The following is a 22,753-nucleotide window of genomic DNA, read 5'->3' as shown; positions in this document are numbered from 1 at the left end:
TATATTAGGGTCAGGGTCCGGGTATGGTTTGATTTAGGTTAAGATTTAGGGTTAAGGCTTGTATTAGAATTAAGTGTGGTTTAGGATTAGGGTAATGGATATGGTTAGGTTTAGGGCTAATGTCAGAGTAATGGATAGGGTTATTGTTAGCGATAAGGTTTGTGTTAGGCCTTGGGTTAGCATTTGCTATAGGCTTATCTTTAGTGTAATGGATAGGGTTAGAGCTAAAGTTAGGGCTAGAATTAAGGTTAAGTTTATGGCGAGGTTTAGGGTTAGGCCTAGGGTTAGTGTCAGGGTTAGGTTTAAGATAAGTATTAGGGTTGGAGCTAGGGTTATGTCTGGGGCAAGGGTTAGGGTTATAGTCATGGCTAGGGTTAGGGTTAGGATTAGTGTTATGTTTAGGGAAAGGTTTAAAGTTTGAGCTATGTTAAGGACTAGGGCACTGGTTAAGGTTAGGATTAGGTCTCTGGTTATGGTTAGGGTTACAATTAAGGCTAGGTTTGGAGCTAGGATAAGGGCTAGGTTTATGTGATGTTTATGGCTAGCATTAGGGCTATGGGTAATGTAAGTGCTCGGGTTATGTTTATGGCTAGTTTTTTCATTAAAGTTATAAATAATTCTAGTTTTATGTTTAGGTTTTGGGTTAGGATAAAGTTAAGATCTAGGGTTTCTGTTAGGGTAACCATCAGTGTTTGGATTAGTGTTAGGTCCAGATTTAGGAATCGCATTGGGTCTAGGGATAAGGTTAGTCTTTGTGTTATGTTAAGGGTTATTGTTAGGGCAAGTACAAGGTTTGTGTTTATGGCTAGGGCTAGATTTATGACTCTATTTAGTTTTAGGTTTGGTCTAGTGCTAGTGTTACTTTTAGGTTTAAGTATAGGTTTACCAGTAGGGGTAGAGTTAGAGTCCAGTTTAGGGTCATTGTCAAGTTTAGATCTAGCGTTAGTGTTAGGGTCAGAATAAGGGTCAAAGTTTAGGTTAGGGCTAGAGCTAGAATGAGGCCTAGTGATAGGACAAGTAATTAGGTTAGGGTTTGAGATAGGCTAAGGTTTAGTGTTAGGACTAGGGTAGCATTAGGGTGAGGGTTTGGCATAGGGTAAGGGATAGGATTAGAGTTAGGGTTAGGATTTGGGATAGGGTTAGGGATAGGGTTAGGGTTAGGGTTAGTCTTAGAGTTAAACCTAGGGTTAGGGCTCAGATTAGTGCTAGCATATGTGTTAGCATTAGGGCTATGGCTAATGAAAGAACTTAATTTCTGATTAAGGCTACTTCTTGGTTTAGCATTAAGGCAATGTTTAGAGCTAGGGTTAGTATTAGAATCCGAGTCAGGGTCAGGTTAACTCCTAGGGTTAAGTTTAGCACTCAAATTATGGCAAGGTTTAGAGCTAGGTTTAGGGTTAGTGTTTGGTTTAGGTTAAGGTTTAGAGATAGGTTTATGGCTCAGTTTTGTTTTATGGTAAGTCAGGGTTATGGCTTGTTTTCCAATTAACATTAGGCACAGGGCTAGTGTTAGGGTGATATTTAGGATAAAGTTTTGGTTTTGATCCAGGTTTAGGCATAGGGCAAATATTAGAGCTAAGGTTGGGGCTAGGGATAGGGCTAGAGTTTGGGTTATGGTAAGGGATAGGTTTAGACCTAGGGATAGGGCTAGGGCAAGAGTTAGAGTTAGTCTTAGGGATAGATATAGTGTTAAGTTTAGTGTTAGGCATAAGTTAGGGCTAGGATTAGTGCTAGGGTCAGTGTTAGATTTAGGCCTAGGTTTAGGGCTAGGGTTAAGGGTAACATTAGTGTAATGGTAAGTTATGATGTTACAGCTATGTTTAGTGCTAGGACAAGGGATAAAATTAGGGAAAGGGCTGGGGTTAATATCAGGGTAATGATAAAGGCTGGGTTTAGAATTAGGATTAGGGCTAGGGCTAATGTTAGGTCCAGGGTTAAGGTTAGGTAGGGTTAGGGATAGGCCTATGGCTCAGTTTTGTTTTAGTACTAGGCCTAGGGTTAGTGCTAGTTTTATATTAGTGATAGTGTTATGGCTACTGGTGGGGCGAAGTTTAGGCTTAGATTTATTATTATGGTTAGATCTAAGTTTAGGGCTATGGCTAGGGTTAGGGATAAGTTTAGGGCTAGTGTTAGGGTTACGGTAACAGATAGGTTAGAACTAGAAAGAGGGCTAGGTTGAGAGTTCAATTTAGTCTTTGGACTAGGTTTAGGGGTAGGTTTAGGGTTAGGGCTAAATGAGGGCTAGGATTAGCACTTGGGTTAGTGTTAGGGTTAAGCCTAGGTTTAGGATTAGTGTTAGTGTTAGGGTTAGGATTAGGTTTAGGGGAAGATATAAGGTTATAGCTAGCTTTAGAGCTAGGGCAAGAGTTATAATTAGGGTTAGGAATAAGGTTAGGGTTTGGGTTACAATTAAGACTAGTTTTAGGGCAAGGCTGAGGGTTTGTGTTAGGGCTATGGCAAGGATTAGGGCTAGGGATAATTTTGTCAAGTCTAGGTTCATGTTTAGTATTAGTTTTAGTGTTAGGTTATGGCTATGTTTATTGTAAGGTTTAGGTGTAGGGTAAGGGTCAATGTTGGAGCCAGGTGTATTATTAGCGTCAGGGTTAGGGTAGGGTTTGATTTATGTTAAGATTTAGAGTTTATGCTTGAATTAGCTGTGGGTTCAGATTAGGGTTTGGGTATTGGATAGAATTAGGTTTATGGATCCAGTTAGGTTTAGAGTAATGGATAGTTTAGTGTTAAATATAGGGTTATCGTTAGGCCTAGAGTTAGCATTTGGTTTAGCCATTTCTTTAGGGTAATGGATAGGGTTAGACATAATTTTAGTGCTAGGTTTAAGGTTAGTATTAGTGTTAGGGTTAGGGTTTGGCCTAGGGTTAATGTTAGGGTAAGGGTTAGGGTGAATGTAGGCATTTGAGCTAGGGATGGGCTAGGGTGAGGGTTAGATTTTGAGTCAAGGCTAGTGTTAGGTTTTAGGTTAGGGTTACCTTTAGGCTGAGGATTAGAATTTGAGCTAGGATTAGGGCTAGGACAAGGGTTTAGCATTAGGGTTAGGTCTAAGTTTATGGTTAGGGTTGTGATTAGGGCTAGGATAAGGGCTAGGTTTTGTGTGATGTTTAGGGCTAACATTGGGGCTTGGGTAATGTAAGTGCAAGGAATAAGGTTATGGCTAGTTTTGGGGTAAGGATAATGGATAAATTAGTGTTAGGTTTAGGTTTTGGTTTAGGATAAGGTTTAGAGCTAGGGTTTCTATTAGATGAAGGGTCATTGTGATGTTAGGTTTTGTTTTAGGTTTAGGTTTAGGGTTTCTGTTAGGACTAGGGTTCAGGTTAGTGTTAGCATTAGATTTAGTGTTTGGATTAGGGGTAGGGTTAGGGTTAGTTTTTTGGTTAGGGTTATGTTTAGAGGTAATTTTAGTGTTATTGTTAGAGTTAGGGTTAGGTTTAGGGTTGGTGTTAGGTTTAGGCTTGGGTTAGGGTTAGCGTTAGTTATAGAGTTATGAATGAGTTTAGGATTTTTGTTAGTTTTAGGGTTAAAGTTAGTGTTAGAGTAGGGTTAGGGTTAGGCAAGGGTAAGAGTTAGGGTTATGTTAGGGTTAGGGTTAGTGCTTGTGTTAGGGTTAGGGTTAAAGTTAGGGTTTGTATTAGGGTTGTTTTTAGGATTTGGGTTAGTATTATGGTTTGTATTAAGGTTAAGTTTGGGGTTAGTGTTAGGGTAAGGTGTAGATTTACTTGTAAGATTAGGGTTAGTGTTAAAGTTAGGATCAGGGTTTGGGTTAAGATTAGTGTATAGGTTAGGGTTATAGTTAGGTTTATGCTTAATGTTAGGGTTAGGGTTAGATTTAGTGTTAAGTTTAGGGTTAGGTTTATGGTGAGGTTGAGTGTTAGTGTTAGGGTTTGTTTAGGTTTAGTGTTAGGGTAAGTGTTAAGGTTAGGTTTAGGGTTAGTGTTTGGGTTAGTTTTTGGGTTAGGGTTTTTGTTAGAGTTAGCTTTAGGGTAAGGGTTAGGGTTACTGTTAGGGTAAGGTTTAGGTTTAGGGTTGCGGTTTGGGTTAGTATTAGTATTAAGGTTAAGGTTAGGGTTAGTGTTAGTGTTTGCTTAGGGTTATAATTATGTTTAGGGTTAGTGTTAGGTTTATGGTTAGGATTAAGTGAGTGTTAGGGTTAGGGTAATGGTTAAGGTTTGGGTTAGTGTTAGGGTTAGGGTTAGGCGTAGGCTTTGAGACAAGGTAAGGTTTAGGATTAGGTTAAGGTTTGTGTTAGGGTTAGCATTAGAATTAGGGATTAGGTTTAGGTTTAGGGTTAGGTTATAGGTTAGTGTTAGGCTTAGGGTTATCGTTTGTGTTAGGTTTAGGATTAATGTTAGTGTTAGGGTTAGGTTTAGGGTTAGGGTTACTGTTATAAAATGGGTTAGGGTTTGTATTAAGGTCAGGATTAGGATTAGATTTACGATTAGTATTACCTTTAGGGTTAAAGATAGGTTTAGGGTTAGTGTTCGGATTCAGGTTAAGGTTAGGAGTAGTGTAAAATCTAGCCTTAGGGTTAGGTTTAGGGTTGGTGTTAGGTTATTTTTAGGGTTAGGGTTAGAATTAAGTTTAGTGTTATGGTTAGCCTTAGGGTTAGGGTTAGTGTTAGTGTTATGTTTAGCATAAGGAATAGAGTTAAGTTTAAGGTTAGTGTTAGCATTAGAGTTAGGGTTAGGGTTAGAGTTAGTTTTAGTGTTTGGGTTAGGGTTAGGGTTAATTTTAATATTATGATTAGTGTTAATTTTATGCTTAGGATTAGGGTTAGCATTAGTGTTCAGGTTAGGGTTAAGGTTTCAGTAAGCTTTAGGGTTTATGTTAGTGTTAGGGTTAGGATTAAGTTTAGGTTTAGTGCTAGTGTTAGTGTTAGGTTAGGGTTAGAGTTATGTTTAGTGTTAGGGTTAGGGTTATGCTTAGGGTTAGGGTTAGTTTTAGGTTTTGTGTTAGGGTTTGTGTTATGGTTAGGGTTTGGTTTAGGGTTAGGTTTACAGTTATGATTAGGGTTATGGTTAGGGTTAGGGTTAGAAATAGTGTTAGGGTTAGTACTAGTGTTAGGGTTAGGGTTAGAGTTAATGTTAGGATTAGTGTTAGTGTTTGTGACAGGGTTAGGTATAGGGTTAGGTATAGGGTTAGGGTTAAGGTTAGAGTTAGGTTTAGTTTTAGAATTAGAGTTAGAGTTGTATTTAGGGTTAGTGTTAGGGTTACTGTTAGGGTTAGGTTAGTGTTTGTGATAGAGATAGGGTTAAGTTTATTGTTAGGGTCATGGTTAAGATGACAGTTAAATTTAGGGCTGGGCTTAGGGTTAAGTTTAGTGTTAGGATTATTGTTAGGTTTAGAGTTCAGTTTAGGGTTACATTTAGTTATAGGGTTAGGTTTTTAGGTTTGGGGTTGGGGTCAGTGTTAGTGTTAGGGTTAGGTTCAGGTTTAGTGTTAGGATTATGGTTAGGTAAGCATTAGGGTTGAAGTTATGTTAGGGTTAGAGTTTGGTTAGGGTATTTTTAGGGTTAGCGTTAGGGTTAGCATTTGGGTTTGTGTTAGGATTAGGGTTTTGGTGTGGGAAAGTGTTAGGGTTATGGTTAGGGTTAGGTTAATCTGCGTGTTAGAATTTTGGTTAAGGTTACTTGTAGGTTTAGTTGTAGGTTTATGCTTAGGATTAGGGTTAGTGTTACAGTTAGAATTAGGGTTAGGTTCAAGACTAGTATTTGGGTTAGTATAAGAATTAGTTTGATTCCTAGTGTTAGCAATAGGGTTGGAGTAAGTGTTAGGTTTCGGTTATGTTTGTGATGATGTTTAGGGTTAGTGTTAGGGTTAGGGTTAGGTTTAGGGTTATTGTAAATGTTAGTGTTAGTGTTAGGGTTAGGATTAGGGATAGTGTTTGGGTTAGGGATAGGTTGAGGGTTAGTATTAGGTTTAGGGCTCTGGTTAGGGATAGGGTTAAGGTTTGTGTTAGGTTTAGGTTTAGAGTTATGTTTAGGGTTAGTTTTAGGTTTAGGATTAGGGTTATGTTTAGATTTAGGGTTAGTGTAAGGGTTAGGGCTCGTGTTAGTGTTAGGATTAGGGCTGGTGTTAGGGTTAAGGTTAGGTATAGAGTTAGTTTTAGTGTTAGTGTTAGAGTTAGGGTTAAGGAGAGTGTTAAGGTTAGGAATTGGTTTAGGGTTGGGGCTATGGTTAGGGTTAGTGTTAATGTTACAGTTAGGTTTAGGGTAAGTTTTAGGGTTGGTTTTATGCTTAGGTTTAGGTTTGTTTTAGGATTAGGGTTAGTTTTAGGGTTTGATTTAGGGTGAGGGTTAGTTTAGGAGTTCGGATTAGGGTTAGTTTTAGTGTTAGGATTCTGTGTGTGTGAAAGATATGGTTTGTGTTAGGTTAAGGTTTAGGTTTACGGTTTCTGTTAGGGTTGGGATAGGGTAAAGTTTAGGGTTAGGTTTAAAATTAGGGGTAGAATGAGGCTTAGGATTAGGTTTAGGTTTAGTTTTTGGTTTACTTGTAGGTTAGGGTTAGTTTTAGGGTTAGAGTTAGGATTAGTGTTAGGGTTAGGATTTGTATAAGGTTAGAGTTAGGATGAGGGTTAGGGGTAGGGTTAGGGTTAGGGGTAGGATTAGGTTTAGGGTTAGGTTCAGTGTTATTGTTAGGGTTATAGATAGTTTTAGGTTTAGGGATAAGTTTAGGGTTACTTTAAGGTTTAGGTTTAGAATTAGTGTTAAGGTTGGTGTTATGGTTAGGATTAGCATTATAGTTAGGTTTAGTGTTGGGTTAGGGTTAGGTTTATGGTTAAGATTAGTTTTTGGGTTAGGGTTTGGGTTAGGGTTTGGTTTTGGTTAAGATTAGTTTTAGAATTAGGGTTAGGGTATGGGTTAGTGTTAGTATTAAGGTTAGAGTTAGGGTAAAAATTATGGTTTGTGTGAGGGTAAGGGTTAGGTTTAGGTTTTATTTTAGGTTAGAGTTAAAATTAAGGTTTTGGTAATGATTAGTAAGAGAGTTAGTGTGAGGCATAGGGTTAGGGTTAGGGTTAGCTTTAGAATTATTGTTAGTTTAGGTATAGTGTTAGGGTTAGTGTTAGTGTTAGGGTTAAAGTAAGGGTTTTAGGGTTACTTGGAGACTAGGGTTACTGTTAGGATAAGGTTTAGGATAAATGTTAGGGCTAGGTTTAGGTTTAGGTTTGTTTTAGGGTACAGTTTATGATGAGGGTTAGGGGTAGGGTTAAATTAGGATTAGGGTGAGATTTATGGTTCATTTTAGGATTATGGTTAGGGTTTTTGTTAGGTTTAGGTTTAGGGTAAACCTTAGGGTTAGTGTTAGGGATAGATTAGGGTTAGGGTTAAAATTGGGGTTAGTGTTAGGGTTAGGGTAAGGGTTAATTTTAAGATTAGTGTTAGGGTTAGTGTTAGGGTTAATATTGGTGTTAGAATTAGGGTTAAAATTTTGTTTAAATTAGGGTTAGGGTGAGATTTATAGTTCATTTTAGGATTAAGGTTAGGGTTTTTGTTAAGTTTAGGTTTAGGGTAAACCATAGGGTTAGTGTTAGGGTTAGGTTTAGGTTTTGGGTTAAATTTTGTGTTAGGGTTAGTGTTAGAGTTAGTGTTAGGATGAGGGTTGGGTTTAGTGTTGTGTTTAAGATTAGGGTTAGGGTTATGGGTACTGATATTGTTTGGGATGGATTTATATTTAGTGTTAGGGTTAGGGTTAGGGTTTGGATAAGGGTTAGGGTTTGTGTTACATTTAGATTAAGGAATAGGGTTTGATTTAGTGTTTGGGTTAGGGTTAGTATTCGGTTTAGGGTAAGGGTTAACTTTAGGGCTAGGATTAGGGTTGCGGTTAGGGTTAGGGTTAGGTTAAGGTTAATGTTTAGTTTAGGATTAGTATTAGGGTTATGGTTAGGGTAAGTGTCCCAGAGAGGGTTAGTGTTAGGGTTGTATTCGAGTTAGATTAAGGTAAGGATTTATGTTAGGGATAGGGTTAGTGTTAGGGTTGTATTCAAGTTAGGATTAAGGTTAGGGTTTATGTTAAGGATAGGGTTAGTGTTAGTGTTAGGTTTTGGTTTAGATTGAGGGTTAGATTTAGGGTTAGGTTTAGGGGTAGTGTGAGTATTACATTAGTGTTAGGGTTATGGTTAGGATTAGGGTTAGGTTTAGGTTTAGAATTAAGTTAAAAGTTAGGGTTATGGTTAGGGTTAGGTTACAATTAGGGTTAGGGTTAGGGTTAGGGTTAGCAATAGTGTTTGGGTTTGGGTTATAGTTCAGTTTAGGGTTAGTGTTAGTGTTTGAATTAGGGTTAGTATTAGGTTTAGCCTTAGAGTTATGGAGGGGGGTAGGTTTAGGGTTCGGGTAGGATTGGGTTAGGGTTATGTAAGTATTAGGTTTAGGCTTAGGTTAGGTATAGGCTTATGGTTTGGTTTAGGGTTTGTGTTACTATTAGAATTATGGTAAAGTTAAGTGTTACATTAGGGTTAGGGTTAGGGTGAAGGTTAGGGTTAAGATTCAGATTAGGGTTAGGATTAGCATTATTTTTAGGGTTAGGGTTAGGGTTATGTTTAGGTAAGGGTTAGGTTTAGGGTTAGGATTATGGTTAGGATTAGGGTTACGTTTAATGTTAGTGTTAGGGTTAGACTTAGGGTTAGTTTTAGCATTAGGGTAGTATTAGAATTAGTGTTAGTGTTAGAGTTATCGTTTGTTATAGGGTTAAAACGAGGTTTAGGGTTTGTAACAGGGTTAGAGTTATGGATATTTTTATAGTTAGTATTAGGTATAGAGTGAGGCTTAGTGTTAGTTTTCGGATTACAGTTAGGGTTAGGGTTAATGTTAGAGATAGGGTAGGAGTTAATGTTAGTGTAGGGTATAGTTAGATTTAAGGTTAGTTTTAGATTTACGGTTAGGGTTAGGGTTAATATAGAGTTAGGTTTGGGATAAGGGTTAGTGTTATAATTTGGGTTTGAATTAGTGTTAGTTGTAGAGTTAGGGTTAGGATTAGGGTTATGTAAGGTTTAGACTTTGGGTTAGGTTATTGTTATGGTTATGGTTTTAATTAGGGCTTCTATTAGGTTTAAGATTAGGGTTACATTAGGTTTAGGGTTAGAGTTAGGGTTAGGTTTAGGGTTAGGGTTAGGTTTAGGGTTAGTATTAGGATTATGTTTAGAGTTAGGGTTAAGGTTAGAGTTTGTGTTATGGTTACAGTTATGGTTATGGTTATGGTTATGGTTATGGTTATGGTTAAATTTAGGATTAGGGTTAGGGATAGGAATAGGGTTAGTGTTACATTAGGGTTAGGGTTAAGGTTAGTGTTAGTTTTTAGGTTAGATTTAGTGTTATGTATAGGTTTTTGTTGATGGTTATATTTAGGTTGAGGGTTAGTGTTAGTGTTAGGATAAGTGATACATTTAGATTTAGGGTTAGGATTAGTGTTTTGGTTATGGTGAGGTTTAGTGTTAGTGTTAGGGTTAGGGTTAGGATTAGAGTTAGTGTTTGGATTAGGTCTAGAGTTAGGGTTTGTGTTAGGTTTTGGGATAAGTTTAGGTTAGATTTAGGGTTAGAGTTAGAGTTAGTGTTAAGTGTAGGGTTAAGGTTAGGGTTAGTCATAGGGTTCGGGTTGATGTTAGGTTTAGGGTTAGTGTTAGTGTTACAGTTAGAATAAGGGTTAAGTTTGGGGTTCTTTGTAGGGTTAGGGTTAGGGTTAGAGTTAGGGTTAAGATAAAGGTTAGGGTTAATGATAGGTTTAGGGTTAGTATTAGGTTACAGTTAGTTTTATTGTTAGGTTAAGGTTAGGGTTATGGTTAGAGTTAGGGTTTTTGTTATGGTTATGGTTAGGATTAGTGTTGGGGTCAGTGTTATTGTTAGGGTAAAAGTTAGTGTTAAGATTAGATTTAGGGTTAGAATTAGGTTAAGGTTTAGGATTAGGCTTAGTGTTAGGGTTAGAATTTGTGTTAGTGTAAAATTAGTTTTATGGTTTTTGTTAGAATTAGTTGTAGAGTTTGGGTTAGGGTTTGTGTTAGGGTTATGTTTAGGGTTATGTTTAGAATTATGGTTACTGTTTGGAATAGGGTTAGGTTTAGGGTTAGGGTTAGGTTTAGGTTTAGAGTTCTTGTTACATTTAGGTTTTGGTTTAGGTTTTGCGTTAGGGTTAAGATTAGTGTTAGGGTTAGGGTTAGTATTTGTGGTAGTATTAGTGTTTGGGTTAGGGTTATACTTAGGTTTAGGGTGAGTGTTAGTGTTAGAGTTAGGGTTAGTTTTAGGTTTAGGGTTAGGTTTAGTGTGAGGGTTAGGTTTAGGGTTAGGACTAGAGTTATGTTAGGGTTAGGATTAGGGTTAGGTTTAGGATTAGGTTTAAAGTTAGTGTTAGGGTGTTATGGTAATGGTTAGGATTAAGCTTAGGTTTCTGTTTAAGGGTTAGGGTTATGTTTATGGTTATTGATAGGGTTAGGGTTAGTGTTAGGGTTAAGGTTATGCTTAGTGGTATGGTTAGAATTAGGAATTATGTTAAAGTTACGGGTAGAGTTAGTGTTAGGGCTAGTGTTAGGGTCAGGATTATGATTAGGGTTAGGTAAGCGTTAGCTTTATATTTAGGATAGGCTGAGGGTTATGGTTTCTGTTAGTGCTTGCGTTAGGGTTAAGGTTAGTGTAAGGGTTATGGTTAGGTTTAGTATTAGGGTTAGGGTTAGGTTTGTGTTAGGGTTACAGCTAATGTTATGGTTAGTGTTATTGTTTCAGTTAGTGTTAAGTTTCAGGTTAGGTATAGGGTTAGTTTTAGGTCAGGTTAAGGGTGAAAGATAGGTTAGGTTTAGGTTTAGAGTTACAGTTTGTGTTAGGGTTAAGGATAATGTTAGTGTTAGGTTTACATTTAGGGTTAGTATTAGATTAGGTTTAGTTTTAGATTTTGGGTTAGTATTAGATTAGGTTTAGTTTTAGGGTTAGGGTTAGTTTTAGCATTAGTATTTGGTTAGAGTGATAGATAGGTTTAGGGTTAGTGTTAAAAATAGGGTTAGGGTTAGTGATTGGTTTAGGATTAGCTTTAGGGCTAGGGTCAGTGTTAGGGTTATTATTAGTGTTACGATTAGGTTTAGCCTTACTGTTAGAGTTAGTGTTAGGGTTAGTTTTAGAGTTAGGTTTAAGGATTTTTGTTAGGGTTAAGTTTAGGGTTAGTGTTAGGATTAGGTTAAGGGTTATTGTTTATGATAGGGTTAGGGTTAGGGTTTGGGTTAAGGTTAGTTTTAGGGTTAGGGTAGAGTAAGATTCAGAGTTAGAGTTAGGATTATTGACAAGTTTAGGTTTAGGGTAAGGGTTAGGGTTAGGTTAAGGTTTGGGTTATGCTTAGGGTTGGTGTTTGTGTTACGGTTAGGATTAGGGTCTGGGTTAGTTTTAGGGTTAGGTTTAAAGTTAGTTTTAAGGTTAAGATTAGGGGTAGATTAAGTTTAGGGTTAGGTTTAGGGTTATCTTTAGAATTAATGTTAGTGTACAGTTAGGTTTAGGGTTAGTTCTAGGATTAGGTTTAGAGTTAGTGTTAGGGCTAGTGTTAGGATTTGTGTTATGGTTACTGATAGGGTTACATTTAGGTTTACGGTTACAGTTAGTATTCAGTTTAGGGTTAGGGATAGGTTTAGGGTAGGTTAGGGTTAGGGTTAGTGTTAAATTTATTGTTATTGTTAGGGTTAGGGTTAGGATTAGTGTTAGGGTTAGTGTTAGGGTTAGGGTTACAGTTAGGATTACGTTGGGGTTACGGTTAGGGTTAGGGTGAGTGTTATGTTTAGGCTTAGGGTTAGTGTTAGGTTTAGGGATAGGGTTATTGTTCGTGTTAGGGTTAGGGTTTGTGTTACGGTTATTGATAGGGTTACATATAGGTTTACGGTTACAGTTAGAATTTGGTTTAGGGTTAAGGATAGGTTTATGGTAGGTTAGGGTTAGGGTTAGTGTTAAAGTTACTGTTATTGTTAGTGTTAGGGTTAGTGTTAGGGTTAGGGTTGCAGTTAGGATTAAGTTAGGGTTAGGGTTAAGGTTCATTTTAGGTTTAGTCTTAGGGCTAGTGTTAAGTTTAGGTTTAGAGTTAGGGTTAGGGTTAGGATAAGGGTTAGCATTAGAGTTTGCTTTAGAATTATAATGAGGTTTAGGATTAGTGTTAGTGTTAGGGATCAGGTTAGTGTTAGGTTAAGGGATAGTGTTATAGAGAGGGCTAGGTTTAGGTTTAGGGTCAGGGTTATTTTTAGGGTGAGGATTAGGATTAGAGTTAGAATAAAAGTTAGAGTTAGGGTTAGTGTTAGGGTTAGGTTTAGACTTAGGATTAGGGTTTCTGTTAGGATTAAGATAGGGTTAGGGTTGGGGTTATAGTTTGGGTGAGGGTTAGGCTTAGGTATTATTAGATTTAGGGTTCATGTTAGGTTTATGGTTAGGGTTAGTGTTAGGTTTAGTGTTATTGTTAGGATTTGGGTTTGGTTAGGTAAGCGTTAGTGGTAGGGTTAGGTAAGAGTTAGGGTTATGGTTTGGGTTAGTGTTGTATTTAGGTAAAGGATTAGGGTTAGGGTTTGTGTTAGGGTTAGGGTTAAGTTTTGTGTGAGGGTTACTGTTAGTTATATGGTAAGGGTTACAATTACCTTTAGTGTTAATTTTTGTGATAGGATTTGTTTGTAATAGAATTATGTTAGGGTTAGGTTTTGGGTTAGGGTTAGGTTATAATTAGTGTTAGGGTTAGGGTTCATGATAGTGTTAAGGTTAGGGTTAGTGTTAAATTTAAGTTTAACATTAGGGATAGGGTTAGGGTTAGGGTTAGGGTCAAGGTCTAGGTTACTTTTAGTTTTGGAGTTTGGGTTATATTTTGCTTTAGGTTTAGTGTTAGGGTTAGGGTTAGGGTTACAGTTAGGTTGAGGATTAAGGTTAGGTTTATCATTAGGGTTAGGGTTACAGTTAGTGTTATGTTTAGGGTTAATTTTATTGTTAATCTTTGTTTTACAGTTAGGTTTATAGTACGGTAAGTGTGAGAGTTAGGGTTAGGGTTAAGGTTAGAGTTAGTGTTATGTTTAGGTTTGGGGTTATGGTTAAGTTTAGACTTAGGGTTGTGATAAGGGTTAATGTTAGGGTTTGATTTAGGTAAGGGTGATTTTGGTTACGGTTAGGGTTAGGTAAGTGTGAGGATTAGGGATAGATAAGGGAAAGGATTATGGTTGGGTTAGGGTTTGTGTTAGGGTTAGAGATAGAGATAATGTGTTAGTGTTAGAGTTCGGGTTACGATTAGTGTTAGTGTTAGTGTTAAGGCTAGGGTTAGGTTTAGGTTTACTGTTAGGGTTAAAGTTAGGGTTTATTTTAGGATTAGTCTTAATGGAATGATTAGGGTTATTGATAGGTTTAGTGTCATGATTATGGTTATGGTTGTGTTTAGTGTTAGGGTTAGGGTAAGATTTAGGTTTAGGTTAAGTATTAGGGTTAAGTTTTGTGTTAGATTTAGGGTTAGGGTTAGGTTTACCCTTGATGTTAGGGTCAGGGTTTGGTTTAAGGTTAGGGTTAAGATTAGTTTTAGTGTTAGAATTAGTGTTAGTGTTAGGGTTTAAGTTAGGGTTAGTGTTAAGGTTAGGGCTAGGTTAAGTTTTAGGTATAGGGTTAATGGTTAGTGTTAGGGTTAGGATAGTGTTATGGTTAGGGTAAGATTTAGGGTTAGTATAATCACTGGGGTTAGGATGAATGTTAAAATTAGTGTTAGGATTAGGGTTAGGGTAAGTGTTAGTTTTAGGGATCGTGTTTGGTTTAGGAATAGGTATGGATTAGTGTTAGGCTTAGGGTTATGGTTAGGTTTAAGTTAGTGTTAGTGTTGGGATTAGGGTTGAGGTTAGTGTTAGGGTATGGGTTAGGTTAGGTTTAGGCTTAGGGTTAGGTTTGTTTTAGTGTTAGGTTAAGAATTTGAGTTAGGATTAGTGTTAGGGTTAGTGTTAGCATTAGGATTATGGTTAGGATTACATTAGGATTAGAGTTAGTGTTAGTGTAAAATTTTGTGTTAGGTTTAGGGTTAAGGTTAATGGTAGTGTTAGACTTACAGATTGGATTAGTTTTAGGGTTAGAGTTAAGTTTAGGGATAGTGTTAGGTTTAAGGTAAGTGTTAGGATAAGCGTTAGGGTTACTGTTAGATTTAGAATTAGGGTTCATATTTAGGTTAGAGTTAGGATGAGGGTTAGGTTTAGTATTACTGTTTGTTTTAGGGTTAGGGATAGTGTTAATTATAGTGTTAGGGTTAGGAATATGTTTAGAGTTTTTTATACGGTTACAGTTAGGTTTAGGGTTAGTGTTTGGTAAGAGTTTGTTTTAGGGTTAAGGTTAGTGATAGGATTAGGTTTAGGGTTAAGGTTAGTTTTGGGGTAAGAGTTTGGGTTAGGGTTAGGGTTAGTGTTAGGGTTAGGATTAGGGTTTGAGTTAGAATTAGGTTTAGTGTTAGGGTTAGGTTTAGGGTTAGTGTCAGGACTAGGTTAGGGTTAGGGTTAAATTTTGTGTTAGTGTTAGGCTTAGCATTAGGATTACGTTTAGGTTGAGGTTTCGTGTTAGAATTAGGTTTAGGGTTAGAGTTAGGATTAATTTTAGGGTTAGGGTTAGGGTTAAGATTAGGGTTAATGTTAGGGTTAAGTGTTGAGATTAAGTTTAGGGTTAGGGTTAGTATTTGAATTAGGGATTGTGTTAAGGTTTGGGTTAGCGTGAGTGTTAGTGTTAGGGTTAGATTTAGGGTTATGTTCGTGTTCGTGTTAGGGTTAGGGTTAATTATAGTGTAAGGGTTAGAAATAGGTTAGAGGTATTGTTAAGGGTAGGGTTAGGTTTAGAGTTGTTGTTTGGGTTAGAATTAGAATTAGTTTTATGGTTAGGGTTATGGTTAGTTGTATAGTTAGTGTTAGTTTTATGGTTATTGTTAGGGTTAGTGTTATGGTAAGGGTCAGTTTTAGGGTTTGTGTTAGTTTTAGGGTTAGGTTTAGGGTTAGTGTTAGGGTTAGTGTTAGGGTTAGTGTAAGGGTAATTGTTAGTTAGAGTTAGGTTTAGGGTTAGGGTTTATGTAAGGGTTAGGTTTAGTGTTAGTGTTATGGATAATATTAGAGTTATATGTAGGGTTAGAATTAGGCCTAGGTTTAGTGTTACAATTATGATTAGTCTTAGAGTTACATTTAATGTTAGTGTTAGTGTTAGGGGTAGAGTAGGTTTAATGTTAGGGTTACAGTTGTGGTGAGGGTTAGGGATATTGTTAGGTTTGAGGTTACGTTCAGGGTTAGAATTAGTGATAGGATTGGGGTTAGGTTTATTGTTAGGGTTAGGTTTAGGGTTAGGGTTAGTGTTACGATTGGTGTTACTGTTAGGGTTAGGGTTAAGGTTATGTTTAGGTTTAGGGTTGTGTTTAGGGTTAGGCTTAATTTTAGTGTTAGGATTAGTTTTAAGATTAGGGTTAGAAATAAGTTTAAGGTTCGTTTTAAGTTTAAGCTTAGGGATAGGGATAGTGTGAGAGTTACAATTAGTGTTTGTGTTAGGGTTAGGGTTATGGTGAGTGTTACGGTTAGTGTTAGGGTTAGGGTGAAAGATAAAGTTATGGTTAGGTTTAGAGTTAGTGTTTGTGTTAGGGTTAGGGTTAGGGTTTATTATACTGTTAGCGTTAGCGATAGAGTTAGTGTTAGTTTTAGGGTTAGGGTTAGGTTTAGGGTTAGTGTGATGATTAGTGTTAGGGTTAAGATTAGTGTTTGGGTTAAGATTAGGTTATGGGTTAAGATCAATTATACCATTAGGGTTTTGGTTAAGGTTAGTTTTGCAGTAAGAGTTAGTGTTAGGGTTAGTTTTGGAGTTAGGTTTGGGTTTGATTTAGGATTAGGGTTAGGGTAATTGTTATAGTCAGGGTTACTGTTAGGATTAGGATAGGGTTAGGGTTAATGTTATTGTTAAGTTTTGTATTAGGGTTAGTTTTAGGGTTTGTGTTAGGATTAGGTTTATAGTTAGGTTTAAGTTTAGAGTTAGCATTACGGTTAGGTTTAGGGTTAGTTTGAGGGTAAGGGTTAATGTTAAGTTTAGGTTTAGTGTTAGGTTTAAGGTAAGGGTTAGGATTAGAGTTAGGGTTAGAATGAGTGTTAGTGTTAGTGTTAGGGTTAGAGTGAGTGTTAGTGTTAGGTTTAGGGTTAGGTTTGTGTTAGGGTTAGGGTTAGGGTTAATTATACTCTTAGGGTTAGGGTTAGGTTTAGAGTTAGTGTTAGTGTTAGGGTTAGGATTATGGTTAGAGTTAGTGTTTGGGTAAGAGTTAGGTTTAGAGTTAGTTTTAGGGTTAGTATTAGGTTAGTGTTAGGGTTAGGGTTAGTGTTTGTGTTAGGGTTAGGTTTAGTGTTATGGTTATGGATAAGATTATGGTTATATTTAGGGTTAGAATTAGTGTTAGGTTTTTGATAGGATTATTATTAGGTTTAGAGTTAAAATTCATGTTAGTGTTAAGGTTAGGAGTAGAGTTAGGGTTAGTGTTAATGTTCGGATTATGGCTATGGTTAGGGTTAGGGTTAGTGTTAGATTTGGGGTTATTGTTAGGGTTCGAATTAGTGATAGGAGTAGGTGTGTTTTGGGGTTTATTGTTAGGGTTGGGGTTTTTTAAGGTTAGTATTAGTGTTAGATTTAGTTTTAGGGTTAGTGTTAGAGTTAGGGTTAGGTTTACTGTTAAAACTCGGGTTTGTGTTAGAGTAAGGGTTACATTTTAGATTAGGTTTACTGTTAGGGTTAGAGTTAGCGTTTTGTTTGGGTTAGGGTTAGTTTTAGGATTAGTTTTAGGGTTAGGTTTAGGGTTCAGTTTAAGATTTGTGTTAGGGTTAAGGTTTAGGATTAGAGTTAGGGTTAGGGTTAGGGTAAGGTTTAGGGATAGTTTAAGTGTTAGTGTTAGGGTGAGGTTAAGGGATTCGTTTACAGATAGGATTTGGGTTAGGGTTAGGTTTAGAGAAAGGTTAAGGTTAGAATTAAAGTTAGGATTTGAGTTAGGGTTATATATAGGCTAAATTTTAGGGTTATTGTTTGAGTTAGTGTTAGGTTTAGGTTTAAGTTTAGGGTTAGGTTAGGTTTAGACTTAAGTATAGGTTACAGTTAGTGTTATCGTTAGGGTTAAGGTTAGGGTTTGTGTCAGGATTAGTCTTAGGGTTAGGGTTTGTGTTAGGGTAAGGGTTAGGGTTGCTATTATGGATATGGTAAGGGTTAGAGTTAGGGTAAATATTAGATTTGGCTTAGTGTTAGTGTTAGTGTTAGTGTTAGGGTTAGGGTTAATGTTAGGCTTTGGTTACTGTTAGGGTTAGAGTTTCTGTTAGGGTTCATGTTAGGTTTTGGGTTAGGGTTACGGTTAGCAGTAGGATTACGGTTAGGTTTAGCACTAAGGTTTGGTTTTGCCTATGGGCTAGTATTAGGGTTAAGGTTAGCTTAGGTTTAGGGTTTGGGTTAAGGTTAGGTTTTGTGTTAGATTTAAATTTAGGTTTAGGTTTTATGTTAGGGCTAGTGTTTGGCTTAGGTTTAGGGTTAGGTTTAAGGTTAGTTTTGGAATTAGGGTTAGGTTTTGGTTTAGGGTTCGGTTAGGTTTAGGGTTAGAGTTAGGGATTTTTTTTCTTGTTTATGCTTAGGGCTACTTCAAGATGGAGAAAAATGATACAGAGCTCACAGAGAACTAATCCAGTGTGTCAAGGTTCAACAATTTAGCCTAAACCGTGTTTAATTTAGAATTGCAACTGCATGTGTCCCTATAGGGGGAAACAAAATGAAATTTAAAGTTTTTCTGCATTTTTTTGTTTCTATGTTTCAACATAGAAGAACACAATTTGAAGGGGCATGTGTGTCCTGAGTTTCAGTCATTCCTACCATGTATCAACAAGATCGGCTAAAGAAAGTAATACTTGTCCAGTTGCACTTGGCCCCCCAAAGTTTGTTCTTCTAGGTTGAAGTGTTTGTTTGCAGAAACACATTGAAATATTAGGTTTCACTTCATTTTCTCCTATAGGGATAGATGGAGTTGGAACTGTAAATCAACCACAGTTTCAGATAGCTGCTTGAAACTTGACACACTGAATTTGGTTCTCAGTGCACTCTCTATGATTTGATCCCTCTTGCAGTAGCCTTAATCAAAGGCAAAGAAAAATCACTTTCATTTGAAAGCATTTGCCAAGCTTCCACAGAACTCTGAGGTTACTGAAATCCCAGAAAATATTTTTTTCACCCAATGTTTTTGATACTTGGCCATAATGATCAGTACTGCAGTTGCACTTGGGGCCCCAAAGTTCAGTCTTCTAGGATGAAGCATTCATTTGCAGGAATACTTTGAATTTTTAGTTTTCACTTCATTATCCCCAGTAGGTATACTCTCAGTTGGAACTCTAAATCAAACAAGGTTTGTTCTGGCTGCTTGAAACTTGACACACTGAATTATATCAGTGTGCACTCTATGATTTTTCCCTCTTGAAGTAGCCTGAGGGAGAGGGAGGGAAAAAACAATTTCATTTGAAAGCATTTTCCAAGCTTCCAAAGTTTACTAAAATCCCATCAAATATTATTTTCACCCGACCTTTTTGATACTTGGACATAATGATGGGTACTCCAGTAGCACTTGGGCCTCCAAAATTCAATCTTCTAGGTTGAAGTGTTCTATTGCAGAAACAGTTTGAAATTTGAGGTTTCACTTTGTTTTCCTCTATAGGGATAGATGCATTTGAAACTCTAAATCAAACACGGTTTGTGCTAACTGCTTGAAACTTGACACACTCAATTAGTTGCCAGTGCACTCTCTATGCTTTGTTCCCTCTTGCAGTAGCCTCAAGCAGAGGCAAAAAAATTACTTTCATTTGAAAGCATTTGCCTAGCTTCCACAGAACTACGAGTTTCCTGCAAACCCAGTAAATATTTTTTCACCCGATCTTGATGATACTTGGCAGTAAAGATCGGAACTTTAGTCTCACTTGGCCACCCAAATTTAGTTCTTGTTGTTTGAAGCATTCGTTTGAAGGAAGAGTTTGAATTTTTAGGTTTCTCTTTGTTTTCTTTTATATAGAGAAATGCATTTGGAACCCTAAACATAGTTTGTGCTAGCTGCTTGAAACTTGACACACTGAATTAGTTCTCAATGCATGCTCTATGACTTACTCCCTCTTGAAGTAGCCCAAAGGAGAGCGAGGGAAAAAACAGTTTCATTTAAAAGCATTTTCCGAGCTTCCACAGAATTCTGAGTTTACTGAAATTTCAACAAATACTTTTTTCACCAGATATTTTTAATGCTTGGTCATAATGATTGGTACTCCAGTCACATTTGGGCCCCCAAATTTTGATCTTCCAGATTGAAGCATTCCTATGCAGGAACACTTTGAAATTTTAGGTTTCACTTCATCTTCCCCTATAGGGATAGATGCCATTAGAACTCTAAATCAAACATGGTTTGTGCTAGCTGCTTGAAATTGACTCACTCATTTAGTTGCCAGTGCACTCTCTATGCTTTGTTCCCCCTTGTAGAAACCGTAATCAGAGTAAAGAAAAAATCACTTTCATTTGAAAGTGTTTGCCAAGCTTCCACAGAACTCCGAGTTTACTGAAATCCAAGCAAATAATTTTATAACCAATCTCGATGAAACTTGGGGGTAAAGATCAATGCTCCAGTCCAACTTGGCCCCCCACATTTATTTCTTTTAGGCTGAAGTGTCCATTTGCAAGAACACTTTGAATTTTTAAATTTCACTTGACACACTGAATTAGTTCTCAGTGTGTGCTCTATGATTTGTTCCCTCTTGAAGTAGCACAAAAAAGAGGACAGAAAAAAACATTTTCATTTGAAAGTGATTTCCAAGCTTCCACAGAATTCTGAGTTTACTGAAATCCCAGCAAATATTTTTTCACCTGATATTTTTGATACTTGGCCATAATAATTGGTACTCCAGTTGCACTTGGGCCCTCAAATTTTGATCTTCTAGGTTAAAGCTTCCCTTTGCAGAAACACATTGAAATTTTAGGTTTCACTTTGTTTTCCCCTATAGCGATAGATGCTGTTGGAACTCTAAATAAAACACAGTTTGTGCTAGCTGCTTGAAACTTGATACATTCAATTAGTTGTTAGTTCACTTTTTAGGCTTTGTTTCCTCTTACAGTAGCATTAAGCAGAGGCAAGGGAAAGTCACTTTCATTTGAAAGCATTTGCCAAGCTTCCATAAAACTCCAAGTTTACTGAAATCCCAGCAAAAATTTTTTCACCCAATCTTGATGATACTTGGTGGTAAAAATCGGTACTCCAGTCCCACTTGGCGCCCCAAATTTAGTTCTTTTAGGTTGAAGCATTCATTTGCAGGAACACTTTGAATTTTTAGGTTTTACTTCTTTTTCCCCAATAGGAATACTCCCAGTTGGAACTATAAATCAAATACTGTTTGTGCTAGCTGCTTGAAACTTAACACACTCAATTAGTTGTCATTGCTCTCTCTATGCCTTTTTTCCATTACAGTAGCCTCAAGCAGAGGAAAGTAAAAATGACTTTTATTTGAAAGCATTTGCCAAGCTTCTAAAGAACTATGAGTTTTCTGCAATCCCAGAAAACATTTTTCACCCAATCTTGATGGTAACTGGTGGTAAAGATTGGTACTCAAGTCTAACTTGGCCCCCCAAATTTAGTTCTTCTTGGTTGAAGCATTCCTTTGCAGGAACAGTTTGAATTTTTAGGTTTTACTTCGTTTTCCCCTATATAGAGAGATGCATTTGGAACTCTAAATTAAACATGGTTAGTGATAGCTGCTTAATCTTTAACACACTCCATTAGTTCTCAGTGCTCTCTCTATGCTTTGTTCCCTCTTGCAGAATACCTAAGCAGAGGCAAGCAAAATACACTTTCATTTGAAAGCATTTGCCAAGCTTCCACACAATTAGAAGTTTACTGAAATCCCAGCAAATATTTTTTTCACCCAATCTTGTTGATACATTTTAGGAATCATCTGTATTCCAGCTGCACTTGGCTCCACAAATTTTGTACTTATAGGTTCAAGTGTTCGTTTGCAGGAACACTTTCAATTTTTAACTTCCACTTCCTTTTCCTCTATAGTTATACTCCCAGTTGGAACTCCAAATGAAACAAGGTTTCTGCTAGCTGCTTGAAATTTGACACACTTAATTAGTTCTCAGAGTGTTCTTTATGCTTTGTTCCCGCTTGAAGTACCCCTAAGCAGAGGCGAAGAATAATCACTTTCATTTGAAAGCGTTTTCCAAGCTTTCCCAGAACACCGAGTTTCCTGCTATTCCAGCAAACATTTTTTCACCCCATATTGTTGTTACATTGCAGACATCATCAGTACTCGAGCCACACTTGGCTCCCCAAATTACATTTTTCTAGGTTAAAGCATTCGGTTGCAGGAACACTTTGAATTTTTAGGTTTCACTTCATTTTCCCCAATAGATATACTTCCAGTTGGAACTCTAAAACAAACAAGTTTTGTAGTAGCTGCTTGAAATTTGACACAATGAATTAGTTCTAAGTGCGAACTCTATGATTTTTCCCTCTTGAAGTAGCCCAAAAGAAGGGAGGGAAAAAACACTTTGATTTAAAAGTGTTGCCAAGCTTTCACAGATTTCTGACATTACTGAAATACCAGAAAATATTATTTTCACATGAACTTTTTGATACTTGGCCATAATGATGGGTACTCCAGTGGCATTTGGGCCTCCAAATTTAAACCTTCTAAGTTGAAGTGTTCCTTTGCAGGAACACTTTGAAATTTTAGGTTTCACTTCATTTTTCCCTAAAGGGATAGATGCATTTGGAACTCTAAATGAAACAGGTTTTCTGCTAGCTGCTTGAAATTTGACACACTGAATTAGTTCTCACTGTCCTCTCTATGCTTTGTTCTCTCTTGCAGAAACCCTAAGCAGAGGCATGATAAATACACTTTCATGTGAAAGTATTTTAAAGCTTCAACAGAACTCTGAGTTTACTAAAATCTCAGCAAATACCTCTTTACCTGATCTTTTTGATACTTAGACATAATGATCAGTACTCGAGTTGCACTTGGGACCCTAAATTTCAATCTTCTAGGTTGAAGCATTCATTTGCAGGAACACTTTGAAATTTTAGGTTTCACTTCTTTTTCCCCTGAAGGGATAGATGCAGTTAGAATTTTCAGTCAAACACGGATTGTGCTAGCTGCTTGAAACTTGACACACTGAATTAATTCTTACTGCACTCTCTATGCTTTGTACCCTCTTGCAGTAGCCTTAAGCAGAGGCAAGGAAATATCTTTTTCATTTGAAAGTGTTTGCAAGTCTTCCACAGAACTCCGAGTTTACTGAAATCCCAGCAAATATTTTTTTCACCCGAACTTGATGATACTTGTTGGTAAGGATCATTACTGCAGTCCCACTTTGGCCCCAAATTTAGTTCTTGTAGGTTGAAGCGTTCGTTTGCAGGACCATTTTGATTTTTTTATGTTTCACTTCATTTTTCACAATAGGTATACTCCCAATTGGAACTCTAAGTAAAACACAGTTGTGCTAGCTGCTTGAAACTTGACAAACTGAATTAGTTCTCAGTTTGCACTCTATGATGTGTTACCTCTAGAAGTAGCCTGAGGGAGAGGGAGAAAAAAAAACACTTTCATTATAAAGCATTTTCCAAGCTTCCACAGAATTCTAAGTTTACTGAAATCCCAGCAAATATTATTTTCACCCAAACTTTTTGATACTTGGCCATAATGATAAGTACTCCAGTTGCACTTGGGCCCCCAAATTTTCATCTTCTAAGCTGTAGCTTTTCTTTGCAGGAACACTTTGAA

The sequence above is a fragment of the Ictidomys tridecemlineatus genome, chromosome 7 (assembly GCF_052094955.1).
Source record: "Ictidomys tridecemlineatus isolate mIctTri1 chromosome 7, mIctTri1.hap1, whole genome shotgun sequence".
Taxonomy (NCBI): domain Eukaryota; kingdom Metazoa; phylum Chordata; class Mammalia; order Rodentia; family Sciuridae; genus Ictidomys; species Ictidomys tridecemlineatus.
Note: the sequence above shows the minus strand (reverse complement) of the source record.